The sequence below is a fragment of the Diadema setosum genome, chromosome 2 (genome assembly GCF_964275005.1).
Source record: "Diadema setosum chromosome 2, eeDiaSeto1, whole genome shotgun sequence".
Taxonomy (NCBI): Eukaryota; Metazoa; Echinodermata; class Echinoidea; order Diadematoida; family Diadematidae; genus Diadema; species Diadema setosum.
This window is the reverse complement of record NC_092686.1, coordinates 13,604,888-13,623,606: the sequence shown is the minus strand read 5'-3', so window position 1 is coordinate 13,623,606 and position 18,719 is coordinate 13,604,888. Positions and strand designations below refer to the sequence as shown.

Sequence of the window (18,719 nt, the reverse complement as noted above, 5' to 3'; positions counted from 1 at the left end):
ATTGCCATGATTGTTACATCGGGGAAACCAGCAGAACCTTGAACGAGAGACTCAAGGAACACAAAAGGGCACTGAGACTAAACAATCCATCACACTCGGCGATAGCTGAGCACTCTAACAACACAGGACACAACATTGAATGGGATGAGGCACGTATCATTGACTTTGAAAGGAACTGGTTAAAAAGAAAAATAAAGGAAGCACTTTGGATCAGAAGCCATCCAGCTCTCAACAGAGATTCGGGCTATACCCTTTCACCAATATATGGTCCAGTGATTAATAAAGACTGGCAACGGCAGCAAGACAACACTGCATAAGGCTTGAGAAAGTCCTCAGGAGAGGACGAAAGCTTGCCCTCTACAATTTCAAGGTTGGTTGAAGCTCAGTCATTTAATTATTTATCATCCCCAGCCGATGAAAGTTTTTAGTATCAAAAAATGTATAGTTCGCAAACTCTAAAATTCGATTTACTCTATGAATAATTTTTGCATGTTATCGCCATTCTTAATGGCTGTTTATTTGCTTGCATGTTTTTGATTTTTTTTTTTGTTACAAAATGATATACTGAGCCAAGACCAATATGGTTTCAGGAAATTTTCTTCTACAGATATGGCACTAGCCCAATTGTACGACAGAGTGTCGACTGCCTTAGCTGAACAAAAACATGTCATTGGTGTGTTCATAGACCCAAGTAAGGCATTTGACACTCTAGACCACACTATCCTTTTACACAAATAACACGGTTACGGAGTTCGTGGCATTCCACTGGAATGGTTTGAAGATTACTTTATCAAGTAGACAGCAGTACGTGTACCATATGAGTCGGTAAACTCTGAAGTTTTACACATACATTGTGGCGTCCCACAAGGATCCATATTGGGACCGCTACTATTTCTAATGTATATAAATGATATTACAAATTCATCTAAGTTACTACAATATATTTTGTTCGCCGATGACACCAATGTATTTTGTCCCAATTCTGATTTTCAGTCGCTTTTGAGAACTCTTAATACTGAATTGCCGAAATTATGGTTAGAGAGCAATAGATTATCACTCAACTTAAAAAAGACAAATTTTATTCATTTTCATAATAAGAAGCATAAAAATGAAATGCACCATTTAAATATTATGGTGGATGATATATTATTAGAAAAAAAGTGTCAAATTTCTTGGAATTCATATAAATGAACATATGAAATGGAATGCTCATGTGCATTACATCTCAGATAAAGTGTCTCGTAACGTTGGTATACTCTGTAAGCTTAAGTATTATGTCCGGAAGAATATTTTATTTATGCTTTATAATTCGTTGATATTATCGAACATCTCATATTGTTTGGGCAACTGCAAAAAGTCACATTGACAGTATATTGCTTCTACAAAAGAAAGCTATACGTATATGCACCAATTCAATTTATCGGGACGATTCAGATAATTTGTTCGTAGAATTAAAAACACTAAAGGTAAATGACATTATTTTTTTTTTCAAAATTCACTTTTTATGTTTCGTTTGTATTACGGTAATTTGCCATCTTCTTTTTTTCTCATTATTTCAGTTAAACAAGGACATACATTCTTATCCCACTAGGCAATCTGATAAATTTCATTTACAAAATCTAAAACGGTGATGGCTCTGAAATCTATCAGACACACTGGACCCGATATTTGGAACTCTCTTCCTTCTGAAATTCGAACTTTAAAGTCTATGTATTCTTTTAAGAAAGCTGTAAAGACAATGCTGCTCTCTGGATATCAGTGATCTTGTAATGTCATTGTAATTATATTGTATATGAAATTCCCTCATGGAAATATCGCCGTTCTGAATTTATTGCATAATGTTATGTAACCGACAATGACCTGTAACTGTTCAACTATACCATTTTGCCATGCTTTACTATTCAGTGATCCAGGTGATCTAACTTTGTGTATTAGCGAAAGCAGACAGACCTCTCCTCTCTCCTTCTTCTATCCTATCTCTTTGCAAGTCATTCCTCCCTCCTATATGCATATGCATGCAAATCAAGCAATGCTTAATGTGCTGTAGCCCTTCTGCGTTATTCATCGCATCGCTGATGTGTATGTATGAGTATGTCCCCAAAAAATTACAACGGGGCCATCCGCAATGATATCTTTAAAAATATTGCATCAATCTAAATACAAATTCAGGGTATGAAACTGCAACTCATTTCTCACATCTAAAAAAAAAAATAAAAAACCCATTCGATTTGCTTCAGTGGTCAAAGAGAAGTGAGGAATTTTGTAGAGGATGTCGGGAATCTCTTCTGTCCAAATTCTGTCTATTATTCATACACAAGAGCTGCATTGAATTGCTAAAATTGGAAGAATCAGACTCATGACATGCTTTACAACAATCCACATTTCTCTGTGACCGCTTAACCAAATTGAATGGGGTTTTCTTCAAAATAGAGCTAAAGTGTTATATTTTAAGACTCTGAAGTAGCATTTAAAAGAATTAATCATATTGGGTGTTATCAATGCGAAAATCTGATTGTAAGTTTTTGGGGACATACTGCTGCAAGTCGCCAAAAAAATTACAATTAGATTTTCGTATTGATAACACCCAATATGATCGACCTGTCTAAGCGCTACTTCAGGGTCTTGAAATATAACATCTTAGCTCTATTTTGCAGAAAACCCCATTCAATTTGGTTAAGCGGTCACAGAGAAATGGGGATTGTTGTAAAGCATGTCATGAGTCTAATTCTTCCAATTTTAGAAATTCAATGCTCTTGTGTGTGAATAATAGACAGAATTTGGACAGAAGAGATTCCCTGACATCCTCTACAAAAGTCCATATTTCTCTTTGACCACTAAAGCAAATCGAATGGGGTTTTCTGTAAGATGTGGGCAATGAGCTATAGTTTCAAGCCCTGAATTTGTATTTAGATTGATTCACTATTTTTAAAGATATCACTGCGGAGGGCCCCGTTGTAATTTTTTTTTGGGGGACATACTGTACATTGTAAAGGCAATGAAGAAACTGTACTGCTGTATATTCTAAAGGTAATGAGGAAACTTAAGGTTATATGAAGCATATTGTGTACATTTCCTACGCAAGTTAGCAATTAATGACCATTATGAATTGTTATGTAATTCTCAGGAATTTCTTCACGTATGTGCTTCCCTATTAACAGATGTTATGCATACTTTTTAAATAATAGGCCTTTTAAATATGAAAATGTTGGTCGGAGCCATGTGCTTTTTAATTCCAATTTTGATTGATCACATTAATATGCTTATGGTCATTTTGCATCATGCCGCGTGTGCAGATTTTTGAAAAAGGGAGAGCTACAGCTTTCCTTGCAGCTGCAAGATGCCCTGACTGTAATCCAATAGAGAATCTTTGGGATATCAGTAAGCGGGAAGCGAGCAAGAAGGTGAAAGATGACACTTCACTGCAAGAATTTCAGCACATCTTGCAGAGAGCATGGGCCAACATTGAGCAGCGCCAAGTACAAACTTTAGTTAACAGTATGAGGAAGAGATACCGGCTGGTCATGTTTTTGTTTGATAGATACTTTATTTTCTGCAAATCAATATACATAAGTTACATGATCATGAAGATGCAGGAAGTATACAAAGTAAATTCAACGCAGAGTCGTTTGACTTGCATAAACCGCGATACATATAAGTACATAATCATGAACATGTAGGAAATATATAAAATGAATTTAACACAGTCTTTTGACTTGCATAAACAACGATATGAAAGAAATATAATATACAATATGCATGTCTATGCAGCAGTGATAAGAATAGCTTTTATAGTTAAGAAACGATTATGCAGAGGGCCGCCATTATAAGCATTGCTTGAAAAGATGGCCGGCCCGAGGAAAAGATAAGGACGTACTAGATTCGTAACGATATAAATTCTGCTGCGAAAGTAGCAGGGGAAAATAAACTCTAGTGTGTGATGGTGGTGGTGGTGAATGTGTGTGCAGGTGCTTGAATGTGCACAATGGCAGATAGGCTGGAATTTAGAATAATAAAATTGGTTTACTGAAAGAGGGGACGATATGCGTTGTTGCTATCGGGAGACCAACATTAATTGTATAATTTGTTTGTTTTTAGTTCGTATTTGAAGTATACTGTAATAAAATATACTTCTTTAAGTTTGCTTTAAATGAAAACAAGGAGGCACACTGTTACAACTCCTCAGGAAGAGTGTTCCATGTATCCGGACCTTGATGTCTAATTGACTTTTGAGCAAGTAAAAGCTTCGGATTACTTAAATGAAAATCATGGGAACGACGAGTAGGGCATAAATGAATATGGTCATTGGTTACTAGGGTATTATGAAAAAAATGGTAATAAATTTCGAATGTGTTTATACATAAATATGGCAGTTAGGTATAGATGTATATCATGGGCTTTCAAAGTTTTTAGGCGATAAAATATGGGATCAGTGTGAGCCAAAAAATTTGAATGTGTGCATATACGAAGAGCCTTTTTTCTGGAGAAGAAAAATTGCATTCAATTTTGTTTTGCTACTGTTGCCCCATACAATATTACAGTACATTACATATGGTAAAAATAAAGTATTGCATAACATAATTAAAGTTTGATCATTAATTAAATATTTTATTCTTCTTAAAACACCAGTTGCTTTAGATATTGCTGTTGTAATATTCTGAACATGAGTATTCCAAGATAGATTGCTATCTAGGGTCACTCCTAGGAACTTGGTTGAATGTTTCTCAGCAATGTTTATATCATCAATAAAAATACTTTGAGGAAGGGTGGGTTGGGATTGCAACGTATGAAAGTGTATAAAACATGTCTTATCAATATTCAATGAAAGCTTATTACTTCTAAACCATTTCGAGATATTGCTTAATTCCGTATTTAATGTATCAACCAGTGTTACAATGTCCCTGTGGGAATAAAAAAAAACATTGGTGTCGTCTGCAAATAAGATGAAATTCAAACGAGGAGAGGAGTTAATAATATCATTAATATAAATCAAAAAGAGTAGGGGCCCGAGGATAGACCCCTGAGGGACACCGCATAACACGTTAGAATATGTTGAGTGAATGGATTTAAATGCAACATATTGTTTTCGATGACTTAAATAACTTCTGAGCCACGACAGAGTAATCCCTCTCACACCATAATTATGTAATTTTTCAAGTAAAATGTCATGATCAATAGTGTCAAACGCTTTACTAAGATCCATAAAAACTCCAATTATGTGCTCCTTTTTAGTAAGCGCATCAATAATATTATCAACAGATTTAATTATAGCATAATCGGTAGAAAATCCTTTCCTAAAACCAAACTGATTCGCATATAATATTTTATTTTCAATCATGAACGAGTGGAGACGCTTGTAAACTACTTTTTCTAAAATTTTCGATATTGCAGGTAACAATGAAATGGGTCTATAGTTTTTCACCATTAAGGGACTTCTTTTTTATAAATGGAGATAACTTTGGCCGTTTTGAAGGAGTCTGGATACTTTCCGTTGAGTAGGGATAGATTGAATATATGGGTGAGAGGGGCTGCTAGGGGGTAAATTATTTTTTTCAACAAGTTCACACTTAAGTTATCAGGCCCACAGGATTTACTACATTTCAAAAATCGAACAGTATCAATAATTTCCGATTCATTAATTGGAGTAAAAAACAAAGAATTTTGATTACTTTCAGATAAATAATCTTTATAATTCTTTATATCGTTTATGGGAATAGATGCTGCCAAAGAAGGACCGACATTAACAAAAAAATTGTTAAAAATATTTGCAATTTGATCAGGATTGGTAATAACATTATCGTTGTGAGTAATGCTGTCAGGACATTCCGTAGGTTTCTTTTTCAGTATTTCATTAACGGTCCGCCAAAGAGCACTTTTATCATCCCTATTAGATTCGAGTTTATTCGAAATATATGATTTACGTGAAACTCGAATCAAAGTAGTTCGTTTATTTCTATATATTTTGTACCTTTTCACGTTTTCAGGAGTAGGTTTTCTCAGAGATATTTTATAAAGATTTCTTTTGGGAGTTAAAGGAATGTGTTTATCACAATAATCTAATAATTTTTGTAAAAAAATTTCATAAGAAGAGTTAACATCTGGAGTTCAAAAACGTCATTCCATTGTTCTTCAAATAAATCTTGATTCAATGAATCAATATTATGTGGCGTTACGTTTCTATGCATTTTCAAATATTGTTTGGGTTGGTGGCGTATTGGGGTTGTTACAGATTTATCATTAATCATAAAAATTGGTAGGTGGTCGGATATATCTGAATAAATAATGCCGTTCGTACAGGTTTCCGTTATTACATTAGACATTATGTTATCTATTAATGTTTTGCTATGGGTGGTGTTATTTATTCTGGTGGGCTTATTGATGTGGGGATGCAGTGAATTGGAAAATAATATGTCATGGAAATGGGTGGGTTGTAATAAATCTATATTGTAATCTCCCATCAAGAAAATGGATTTTCTCTCTCCGAAGATTTCATTAACACAATGGTCAAAGTTATCAAAAAAAGATTGAATGTCATTTTGTGGAGGACGGTAAATGGTACCAACTATAATATTTTTTTCATTATCATTTAAGATTTCAATAAATAAACTTTCTGCTTCCTGAATACACAAATCAGTTCGAATTTTAAATTCAATTTGATTATTGACGTACATGGCAACCCCACCTCCTTTGCCATACTTTCTATCATTACGAATAAAATTGTAATTTTCAATACCAAATAGGTCCGGGGAATTGGTGTGCAACCATGTCTCGGTAACTCCTATGACGGAAAATGGGAAATCATTGAGGGAACTTAGAAATAATTCAAATATTTCAAAATTTTTATTTAAACTTCTTACATTAAAGTGAATTAAACTGAAATTAGCACAAATCTGATTTGCGTTATTAAAAGGAAATTGACTGTTAAATTCGTTGACAGTGAAGTACTGGCTTGTATGGTTCACTAGCTGTTGGTCATCTATTTCAAAATCAAAATCCATTTACAATGAGTGACAGTACGTGATAGCTGCATATCATGCTGGTGCAACGTGAAGTGCAGTGCACATCGTATGCACGGGGTGTATACGATGAGGTGCATCGGTGCGTGGTGTGCTGTAACAAACTATAAAGGAGTGATTGAATACTTAGAGCCAGAGTCAACATAATTACGTTACTACTAGTAGTCATTTGACAAAAACAAACAAACAAACAAACAGGGGAACTTAGCTATAAATCTGCGTATAAATGCACATTTAACTATTGTTGACCTTATTGAGTCCTCAATGTACCATACAAACTCTACCAAAACTCTTGCACTGGATTTACTATCATAAGAATTGAACATAATAAGATCTGGTTCACCTGTAACATACAAATGAAGCAGATGGTGGACATATCATCAAGTATTAAATACTTCACTGTATGCTCATGAAAAGAAAGAGGTAGAGAATCAATATGCAATAAACCATGCTTAAAAGTTCAGAATCATGAATGATTGTTTGATTATTTGTGTAAAAGTAAATGCAAATCTCTAAGGTGCAACTTTTTTCCCCATTCATTTTGACATAAAATGCAATTTTTCACACTAATAATGATATCTGGCGGCAATGATATGCCCTTCATGTTATGAGTAATAAAATTCCCAATACATTCCCGTTTGAATTATGATAATCTGTAAAATCCTCTTTTTTTTATAGATATGATCAAAAATGCAAGGGGAGAACTTACTTTTTTGGTTGAGTGTATAAATCTAACCGTATACTGTATTTACAGGGAACAACTCGGTGCTTGCAACATACAGAAAAGATTATGTCGTTGTGAATTTGTTTATTACCTTTAGACGTGCTGGAAACCCTGATCTGTCTAAAATATCCTTTCCTCTAAAATATATAAAAAAAAAACATTGTGGGAAGGCTTACAGAAATGCTACGCATCTGATAGGACTCCATGGTGTGACGTCAAATTTCAATACATTCTGTTCTCTAGTAATATTACCCTTTCTTTCCCTCTCTCGGGATGGTTCTGGACATCGACTGTTCGAATAGTGATGACTTCACCTGGCGACTGGCTTGCCATTGGATCAACGAAGAGCTGAGCATCAACGATGCGCACTTGTGCAGGACGAGGCTTAGCTTCAACCAAGGCTCTCGTTCCATTGTATATCTTGTCGTCCAGACGAGGATCTGTGAACATGAAAACAAAAAACAAAAAAGTGTTAGACTATAGCATGAGCGTGTCAGATGATGTGTTAATACGTGTAATCTACTGTAATAATTATTATTTGACTAAATCTCCACCATTTCTGCCACAAATCTCTAACCACTAATTCTCCTTGTGCCTCGAGAAATCTATATCGTTAATGCAAGTCACTGTGTAGACTTATAAGTAGATACATTAGTTACGTTCAAACAGTGATCCTTAACCTCGAAAATAAACTAACTTCGAAGATAGGTTCTATGGGGCGCCAATCGAGTCGCACGGTCTATTTCGAATTGAAACCACAGTGCGACACTTGGCACCTCATAGAGCTTATCGTCGAAGTTAGCTTATCCTGAGGTAAAGAATCACCGTCTGAAGGTAACTAATAACTGCCGACCTTCATTATTGCTATCGTTGTGATATTCGTTCATTCAGTCTGAACATCAGTCAAAAGCCAGAGTATCACAAAAAGTAGACCATAAATATGATTTAAAAAACGAAAAGCAATTATGCAAAGGATTAACGCGCAAAGATTTGCTTGACTCAAAATGCTTCATAAACTGTCCTTATCGACATCAAAAAGTCTATACATTGTATCCATGGAAAATCCACAGTGGAGAGTAAACTGAGTCATTTTACCAATACAAATTGTGTGATCACATTATGATAACATTTCTAGGGTAATGAAAAGCTAGAGAGCTGAAGTACGAAATGTAGCGTCTGCAAACAAAATGAGCAATGTGAGTTCTAAAAGAAGGATATGATAAAGGTTCATGCCTAATAGGCCGTTTCGGTAATGCATTGTATTTTATGCATGCCTTGTTCAGCAAAGCAAACACAAAGCTTCCTGGAGACGACCCTACCTATATAGCAACAACTAAGTGAATTCCTGCCTTAGAAACGGTACTGTTTGGAGCATCAGAATAGTGATTGTTATTACAATGTAATAGGCTGAAGGAAAAGGAGCATCTGTGAATTACAACTCCCCAATAATAATAATAAAAAAAAAACGAAAATATTCTGGAAAAACCATTATTCAATGTTGTTTCTATACACGTCTTGACTAACTTCTGAGTGAGAATGACAATGATTTGTTTAGTCGTGCATGAGTGAGCACATATGAAAGACAAGAATAATCACTTCAAAACTAAGGAGAACTTCATTTGGGGGTCTTTGAAACATTCTGTTTCTGGTGTTATTGCTTTATCACCTCTCTTTTGAACCCCTCACACATATCTTGACAGTTCTCCCTTTTTTTAATAGTTCGGTTAGCACAATGTCTCGGGGAAATGCCTAACATTATTGTAACCGTTCTATGACTTCAAAATTATTCAGAAATAAGTGTCATTAGATGTACAACAAGTAACAGCAACTGTGAACATAGGGGTTCCTGTGTTGTGGTTGAGGGAGCACATAAAGATGGAACAAGAAAAGCTAAAGAATTGTTGATATGGCATAAGAGGGCTCAAATAATGGATGATAAAACAATAACAGCATTAATCACCTGATATGGAATGTTTCAAAGACCCCAAAAGATTACTTTTCACGAAATGTTTCACGAAATCACACATACCAATTGCTGCTGGCACTTCTGAATGGACACTGCCACTATGGCTTTGATGTGTGTTTTACTGAAAATATATACAGTTTTTTTTATTCATTATTACGTCCCCAGCTATCATGGTTATGCTTGAATGAATTTTCTGCTAAATTACTCAAAAAGAAGCTGTCTTAGGTGGCGTAATGACAAATTGGATAATAATACAGTAGGCACTAGGCATCTCTCGATGACAAATAGCCATTGCGTGCAAAATAAAGAAAATTTGGTTTGTCCACTGTAATAAAGGTTTTTTTTTTTAAGGATTTATGCTCTGACACTGCCATCAGTATACTAGGCCTACCATTTTATACGGCCTCATTGTGGAAATCAAAACAAAACAATCAAACAAATAAACAAATCAAAAACCCAAACAATCAAAACACATGTATTAGTAAACCGAAAATTGTCTTTAATCAAAAATATTCGTTTCAAGGTGCCGCGAGAAATTTGTTTTTGAAATATACACCACAAATATAGATATACGCGATTATCCTAACGTTTATCATGTAAAAAAAAAAGGGGAAAATTCCAACATATTCCTGAAAGAAATTATTGATTGTTGATTTTTTTTTTCTGTATTTTTTCCAGGTTTGGTGTTCTATAGCTACACAACTACACAATGTTCAACGAAACAGTATAGCCTCAGCTACAAACCCTCCGTTATATAGCCTTGAAACATCCTGTAAAAAACAAAAAAAAACAAAAACAAAAAAAAACAAACCTTCCATTGTAAAGTATAAATACATTGCAGTGTCAATGTGATGGACGCGTTAGCTTAGTAAGCATTAAACCTATATATGAGTCGAAGTCCAAACACTCATGAATGTCTAGCACGTTTTATTATATATACATATATATTATATACTAAATAACTAATAATACTAATCACTTGTTTTCAGTATTTCCTTCATAGAAATCAAGGGCATTGCACGCATACTATTTGGCATTTTAGCAGTTTTTTTTTTTTTTTTTTTTTAGCAAAAGTGACAAACATAAATCCTCCATTAATAGCCTAGGTAGAGGCCTCTCTAAAAAGGGTAAATTCGATTTTGCCTTATTTGCATCATTTGCAGTTTGCACCTCGATATCATATGGTTGGTACATGCCCAGTTCCCCCCCCCCCCACATTTTCCCCAGTTGCCATATCAAAACAGAAATGCATACGAAGTGGTTTAATTTTTCTTCATACAGGAATTAAAATCATAGCAGATATGAAATTTGCTTCTATCCAATACGTTGATGCTTTCCATCTGTCAATAATAGCACGCCTGCTTATAAAAGCGTTACCAATGTCCCCGAAGGTTGTAGGTAGCATGGTTTACGTTATTTCTTCATTCAGTTGATCACGTTTCATTGCATCAAATGGCAAGGGGGAATAGAGACTAACGTTCACATTGTACAATGTATATTGAAATAAACTAAAGAGAACAACTCCAGTGATAAAATTTCAGCACTGATTATTCCGTCCGTTCGTATACTGCAGTTGTTTCACACATTATTGTACATTGTACATGTCATGCATGTACGCTACGCCAAGAGCAATTGAAGCAAAGTCCAAGAGCGAAATGATAAGCATGCGAATAATGTATTCATGATGAAGTTAAAGTCCGTTATTTATATATATACGATTATTTATACATTGGTCCTGGGAACTAGTTGTGCTATGTTCAAACTGTATATTACCATAATATCTCAAAGACATAGGTAAATAAAGTTCTTAGACAGACAAAAAAAAAATGATGTCAAAGATGAAAGCCAGAGATTTACATTGTTTATTAATTGCTCTTCCTTCTTCCCTTCATTCAGCATGTATGTTGTTCGAATATTGACCCTATACAGTCATGATGACTAATACCGCTCATCTCAAGATCAAGCATTGCTTGTCTGATAGTGCTGATATTGTATACTATGAGAGTCCCGATAGAGTCCGGATGCTTACCAGAGGCCAGGTGCTACCCCACTGGTTACTCTCTGTCGTAAAATTGTAAAAGGATCTAAGATAAACAAGCCTGTTTATTCTGAAGCTATTCTGATCTATTTCACATCTAAAGTCGGTCAGCCGTGCAACCGAAAGTCGTCTAGTGTGCGATGGACTTAAAAAAGTGGTAACACAACGAGGTAACGATTCGGGTGACGAACCACTTGTCAGTATAAGACATGTCCTCGTTCAATTAATTAATTAATGTTTGTTTTTGTTTTTTGGTTTGGTTTTTTTTTTGTGAACGATGTTTAAGGTGAAATCCCATAATCACTAAAGTTTGCAACAGTTCCTGAGAAACACATGCCATGATTATTCGTTCCATCTGTAAAGCAATTGTTACAGGTATAAAAGAAAGGATTGGGCTTGGCTGCATACTTTGCAAAAGTGACTGGGGTAGATTCTTTCTGCAATCAGCGTTCATTACTTGCACGATAATCATTAATTTTGTATCCTGTACTTACAGCATACTTGTAACTAAATAACAATTTTACATTCGTTTGGATACTTCTTGCTCAAACACGTTCACACAGGTCAGTTCTTTTCTCTAAGATCATTGTCAACCTTATAGCAACAAAATTATCGATTTTCTGTTTCTTCCTGACACAACCTGTGATTCAAGCTTGTCGAAACACAGTTGGATTTTTTTATTTTTCCCCCACATAGTTTCATTACATGGGACTAGTATAATCAAGTGTCCCCGGTTGGTAGAATGATAGTGTTTCCCAGCAAATCCGAAAGTCGGGCAGAAGAAGTACTCCGATAGACATTGTAGGCACTCTTAGAAATGATCTTCTTTGAAAGGTGAAGAACAGTGTAGTGACAGGTTCCATGCTTGTATAAGGAGCTGACTGAGCAATGTATAATTCTCGCTTTTAGCTATCGTTTCTAAATACTCCTTTTGCCTACACTCTTATACCGCACGGCACACTTATTATAGCATGTGTACTTACGCAGTACATGTATAATACCAGCCAGGAACATGTACAGGAGCTTAGACCATTCAAGGGAAGATAAACCCCAAGAGCAATGTGGATTGAGTGAAAGCAGCAACATTAGTAGAACACATCAGTGAAAGTTTGAGGAAAATCGGACAATCGATGCAAAAGTTATGAATTTTTAAAGTTTTGGTGTTGGAACCGCTGGATGAGGAGACTACGAGAGGATATGACGTATGAGTGGACAACAATACAAAGAAAATATAAAGGAAATTCAACAAAAATTCACTTTTCTAGAATCATGAAAGAGCAATGGACCAACCTCTTTCAGAAAGCAGGGGGAATAATTGCTACCCTTAACATATGTCAATATCAAGTTGATGGAATTTGTAATTTTCATGAAAAATGGATTTTTGTAGAATTTTCTTTATATTTTCTTGGTATTGTTGTCCACTCATACGTCATAACCTCTAGTAGTCTCCTCATCCAGCGGTTCCAACACCAAAACTTTAAAAATTCATAACTTTTGCATCGATTGTCCGATTTTCTTCAAACTTTCACTGATGTGTTCTACTAATGTTGCTGCTTTCACTCAATCCACATTGCTCTTGGGGTTTATCTTCCCTTTCAGTCACACCAAGAGTCGTATTTCTGTTTTTTGTTTTCATTTCATTTTTTTTTTCATTTTGTGCGTGCGTAGGTGTGCGTGTGTGTGAGGGAGTGTGCAAAGTCAGTAAACAATGACATGAAGATGATACGCGTCGACCACAAAAACCAAATATAAAGAAAGAAACTCCGCGGGAGGGGGGCCTTTTACAGTTCACTCACTTAAAGGAGACCTCCGGATGATTTTCAGACTTAAACATTTTGAACAACTATACATTAGCCATACTGGGTGCAGAGTTTCAGAATTTATAGTGATTGGTATGAGGAATAAGAATGTTTTCAAAATGTAAAACAAATTGCAATGAACAAGAATGATGACATGGCAGCCTCACCAGAAGAATGAATGAGTTGGGGCTCAAGGGAGCAGAACAAAATAAGAAAGCATACATGCATAGATATATACACAGGTAAACTTGTTAGGCAAGCTGTATTGTAATGGAATTACACTGCTACATTTCTGAAATATGTAAACCTCCAATATCATCACCTTTATTCAGGGTCATTTGTTTAAAGTTTTGGTTTCTCTGCTCAAGGACCACAATACATTCAACTAATCTATACATGGAACTGTTGATTTATGTACTACATAATGTGAAATTATGACAATCGTCTGGAATGCTCCTTTAATCACATTATCCCTCTTTTTGCAGAAGAAAAAAAGATTTGATGTACGAAGTGTATGGTTCAATACAAAGATTTGTGTTGAATCCCATTTGACCAAGAAGCGAAGTGTAATGGTACTTCTTAAAGCCATCGGCACACTAAATGCAAAATAACACGGGTGTATTAGAAGAGGTTACAGCTCGTTATTCCGAAGGTTCGTTATTCCGAAGGCTCTTTAGTCCGAAGATTCGTTATTCCGAAGGTTCATTGTTCCGAATTTCATTTTAGGATTAACGAATCTTCGGAATAACGAACCTTCGGAATAACGCCACAAATGTTCGGATTAACGAACTCTTTTTCATTTTCGGATTAACGAACCTCTAGGTATAGGGAATTTGTGTGTTTCGGATTAAAGCCCCTTCGGAATAACGAACCTTCGGAACAGCGAACCTTCGGAATAACGAACAGCACCCATTAGAAGAGACCAATACCAAACGTGCGATAGAGAATAGGAAATGGAGATCACATTATGCAGTATGCATGGCCAATGTGAAGAATGCCACAGATGACATTATGCCAAGGACCAGCGATGACCAACTATGATCAACTGCAAAAGAAAGGAGCTGTCAACCACGAAGTAAACAAAGAAGCAGGCAAGCTAACAAACCAAAAGCTATTTGCACAGTATACCAGAAAACACAATGAAATAATGCCCAGTCAGGAAACTGTGTGGATGGTAATAATGTGGAATTATATTACGCCTATATTACTCGGTTTACGTCTACGTCATTTACACCGAGTGACGGGCTCACCTAGTACGTCCTTGGTTAAATGATCAATCTCAGTTCATACATATGAAAAGACTAACTAATTCTCTCCGTTTCATAGATTACATCATCTACACGATGGCACTCAAAACGTGAAACCAGGTGATAAGTGATTGTTATTATATTTGTATGTGGCATGAGGGAGGCAAAAGAGGAACATCCTATCGCCTTTATAGCACACTAAAAAGGCAAATAAAATTTTGCTATAGCCTTGCATACTTTTATTGTGGATACATGAGATTAACAATGTCGGTCAAGTTGGTAACATGCTTATGTACTGTTTATGTTCTAAGATGGTTCTGTGGAGGGGATTATTGACAGCTGCAATGGCGTATCTAGGGAAAACGGCGCCCGGGGCAAGCACGAAAATTGCGCCCCTAATTTCTGAAAAAGTGTTCAACCCCAACACCATCCCGGTAGGGACTTTAAACAAAGTCCACATGATGCTTTTTCAAGCACTTAAAAGGGATCTTTTGAGGGTGATTTAAATGCAATGAATTTTGATAGATTTTGGCGAGCGAGCCGAAAATTTTTGTATTTCAGCTTTAATACAAAACATTGAATTCTTGTCATTTTTTGCTTACCAAATCTTACAATTCTAATCAAGATATAGTGACGGCCTTATAGATAACGATCTGTACAAAAAAAATGAATAAAAAAAATAAAAAAATACTCTAAATTAGTACAGCAAGTGAGCTGAAATTTGTATATGTCCTCGTCATCATCATGTATTGCTCTTATCTTTTTTATATAAATTTTGGCGAGCGAGCGCAGCGAGCGAGCCGAAAATTTTTGTATTTCAGCTTACAAAACATGGAATTCTTGTCATTTTTTGCTTATTAAATCTCACAATTATAGTGACGACCTTATAGATAACAATTTATACCAACAAACTGAGGACTTGAAAAAATCTCTAAATTAGTACGAGCGAGTGAGCCGAAATTTGTATATTTCTGCGTCCTCATTACGTTTTTTTCTTATCTTTTTTTTGCGCCCCCCTCCCCGTATGTTCGAAACCGTTGGCGTCCTCTTTTGATCCAATCGGCGATCGCTTCAAAACGAATGAAATTGCAGTCGCTGCTCCGTGTAACATTTTTCCTGCTAATATAAAATGACATGAGTGAACACAATAGACATCATTTTGTCCGCGTCATCGTCACGTTTTGTTCTTATCTTCTTCTCTTTTTTTATACAAATTTTGGCGAGCGAGCGCAGCGAGCGAGCCGAAAATTTTTGTATTTCAGCTTACAAATCATGAAACTCTTGTCATTTTTTGCTCATTAAATCTTACAATTCTAATCGAGATATAGTGACGGCCTTATAGATAACGATTTATACCAACAAACTGAGGACTTGAAAAAATACTCTGAATTAGTACGAGCGAGTGAGCCGAAATTTGTATATTTCCGCGTCATCATTACGTTTTGTTGTTATCTTGTTTGATTCGTTTTTTTTTTGCGCCCCCCCCCCCCCCCCCGTATGTTCGAAACCGTTGGCGCCTTCTTTTGATCCAATTGGCGATCGCTTCAGAACGAAAGAAATTGCAGCCGCTGCTCCATGAAACATTTTGCCTACTAAATATAAAATGACATGTGTGAACACAATAGACACTGTCATTTTGTCATCATCACGTTTTGTTCTTACCTTCTTTTTTATATAAATTGTGGCGAGCGAGCGCAGCGAGCGAGCCGAAAATTTTTGTATTTCAGCTCACAGAACATGGAATTTTTGTGTGAACACAATAAACATTGTCATTTTGTCCGCGTCATCATGTTTTGTTTTTATCTTGTTTTGTTTGGTTTTCTGCCCCCCCCCCCACCATTCTCCATCCCCCCTTCCGGGCGTTTTTTTTTTCCCTTCTTCTTCTCCTTTTCTTTTTCTTTTTTTCTTCTTCTTCGTTTTTTTCCCTTTCTTCTGCTTTTCTTTTTTCTTTTTCTTCTTCGTTTTTTTGTCCCTTTTTTTCTTCTTCTTCTTCGTTTTTTTTTTTTTTTTCGTTTTTTTTGCGCCCCAAGGAGTGGCGCCCGGGGCACGTGCCCCCCTTCCCCCCCCCCCCCCGATACGCCACTGATTGACAGTTATATTAATCATTCAACCAACTTATACGTGTTTGCGACTATTTCTAATATGAATCAAGGAAATATAAAGTATTCTGTTCTACAAGGAACTAAGTCAAAAGAAATACATACGCTAGTTACAAGAAAGTTTCCCGACTTTAAATAAATTGGCTATTGTGTTAATCAACATGTTCACCTAACATTAAAACATGATACATGAGCCACACACAACAAAAAAAGGGGTGTGACTTCACTGTAACAACTTCTAGTGATAGTAGTAATTCACCATTATCTCGGGAAAGATGTTTGCCTGTGCGAAAGTTTTCCTCCCGTTTAATGAGAAGAAACGGAATACTATATACTACGTTGTTTCTGCTAGATAATAGCTAAATCCTTTTTGTCAACGACGTAGTACATATTATATAGTATTCCGTTTCTTCTCATTAAACGGGAGGAAAACTTTCGCACAAGCAAACATCTTTCCCGAGATAATGGTGAATTACTACTATCACTAGAAGTTGTAACGGTGAAGTCACACCCTTTTTTGTTGTGTGTGGCTCATGTATCATGTTTTGATGTTAGGTGAACATGTTGATTCACACAATAGCGAGTTGATTAAAGTCGGGAAACTTTCTTGTAACTAGCGTATGGATTGCTTTTGACTTAGTTCCTTGTAGAACAGAATACTTTAAAGTCGCAAACACGTATAAGTCGGTTGAATGAGTAATATAACTGTCACTTGTGTACTCAAATCATCATACGTCACTCTCGTAATTGCACAGTGAAATTCGTAATGAGTGTGTCGTCATGACAAAAAAAAAATGTAACATAGTTCTAGTATACGGTAACCATCTTCATTCTAAACTTCTTGTAAGTCGTCGTTCTTGCATGAATTGGTTGCAAATTAAGAAATAATATACTTTCATAACAAAGACATTATGTTAAAGTAAAGGTTATTGTTATAAGTCATCTCTCTTGTGAATTATGTTATCATGATGGTAGTGTTTGCTGAATCTTTGGCAATTGCTAATTAAAACTCACCCAGGGGTAATTTTTCGTATAACTGATTGGCATGGATGGGAAGCTCGTAGGTGTTCTTCCCCATCGTGACGTGCACTCTTTCCACATCTAAGACGAAGCACAAGAGGAGTAGCTCTCCGCTCTGAAAGGCTATCGGGAGTTCTTTATTGTGAAGTCTTTTGCCAGACGTATGGTGACGGGTAGAGTGTTCGTGCTGACGACACGGGCCAGTGTGGAGGCTCGCTCCTCAACTCTCAGCTTATTGAAGTTAAGGCAAACCGAGCGCGGCCCGGCGGGTCTTGCAGACTGCGGCTCCTCCGTAAGTTGAGGGTGCAGCTGCGGCGTTTTGTTCGTCTTAGAGGCCGCGAAGTGTCGACTTAGCTTGTTCATAGTGATAATAATATTATATGTTGTGCTTTTTGCGCCAGGAACTTGCTCTCATCGCTACCGATTCATCAGGCAAACCATACGAGACGCTCGCTTGTGAACCGACAGGCTACTGCAGCTGATTGTCACCGGGGCATTTATCTGCACTATACTTCCGCTTTCATGACTCCCTCTATTATTACGCACATTGAACATACTGAAGTTAGCCGACACATGCGCATGTGCAACAAACATAATTGTCGTATAATATAATCGCATATAAAAAATGATTTCCTAATTTTATGACGATTTGGAATATAGCATGAAAACTAGAATTAGATAATTGACGTACAATTAAACTTATCTAAAATATTATTATTTAAAATATCTCCAACAGTGTATTTTGAACAAGCATGAAGGGAAATGTAATTTTCGGCGTTCGAAGATAATTTTCTTTGTCACAAAGGCTAATGT

At 36.1% G+C, this 18,719-nt stretch overlaps 1 pseudogene; it reads right to left on the bottom strand.

Moving 5' to 3' along the window:
• Positions 1 to 18,269, bottom strand: part of LOC140242629 (uncharacterized) — a 28,832-nt pseudogene extending 10,563 nt beyond the window's left edge.
• Between the last annotated feature and the right edge of the window lie 450 nt (positions 18,270 to 18,719).